The following is a 1,003-nucleotide window of genomic DNA, read 5'->3' on the forward strand; positions in this document are numbered from 1 at the left end:
AGTCCATTTATGCATCTGCAGGTGAATGTCTCTTGGTTTCTCCCACTGGGTATATTTCATTTTGCATGAGATAAATTTTATTCAGAGAGCAAGAATGACCCTCTCAGCCTAACAATTTCCATTTGTGATATGAAAAACTGTAGTTCTTCTTTCTGGTCTCAAAAGTCATTTCAAGAAAAAATGAACATTTTAGAAGGGGAGCCTGAGAGCACACTTAAAAATATGCTAAAACAGAGCAAAGACACAGTTCTGGGAGAAAAGGGAGATATGAAATCCATCAGTCAGAAAAGGCACTGAATCTTTACTCTCCTTCACCTTAATTTATTCTTTCCATTCCGGGCTGCTGCATCGCAGAATGACACCACTCACTGCTTCTGGGCCATTTGCAAATGTAACCAAAACATGCAGAAACTTTTTCTGAAATTCAAAAGTGTAGTTGACATTTTTTCAGTCAACTCTAACAGCATTTCACTAACAAATGTCACAGCGTGCTGCTTGAACAGCCTTATTTCATGAAGGAAACAAGCAGAACCATCATGCTTAGTAACCTCAGGAACAGGGATGTAAAAGGAAAGTAATTTGTGTTTCTTTATGAAACTACAAGATAAAAACTGCCAATGTCATTCAACACACAACTTATACATGTGTCAACACTCACATTGACAAGGGACAGTATTTAGCAGTCCAGTTAGTAACCTCAACTGGCAGAGAAGGGGTTAAAAGGGCTCCAGTAAGAGTATTTCTCATTTAGCCATGATGGTGAACTCTGAATCAGAGATGATGTCTTGAGAAACACCAGTGGCTTCCTCTGTTATTTCCATGTTCACATTCAGAGTATGGACATCATTTTGAGCTCAGAGTATCAGTCATTACAGTCTCACAGTACATTATTCTAAATATTTCTAGAAAAGAAAAACACCCACCCATTATAGCACTTTACCAGTATAGCCAGGGATTTCAAAGTGGTATTTTAGAAAAACACACACATTTTTGTTTTCTTAGC

Source organism: Parus major, chromosome 2 (genome assembly GCF_001522545.3).
Source record: "Parus major isolate Abel chromosome 2, Parus_major1.1, whole genome shotgun sequence".
Classification (NCBI taxonomy): domain Eukaryota; kingdom Metazoa; phylum Chordata; class Aves; order Passeriformes; family Paridae; genus Parus; species Parus major.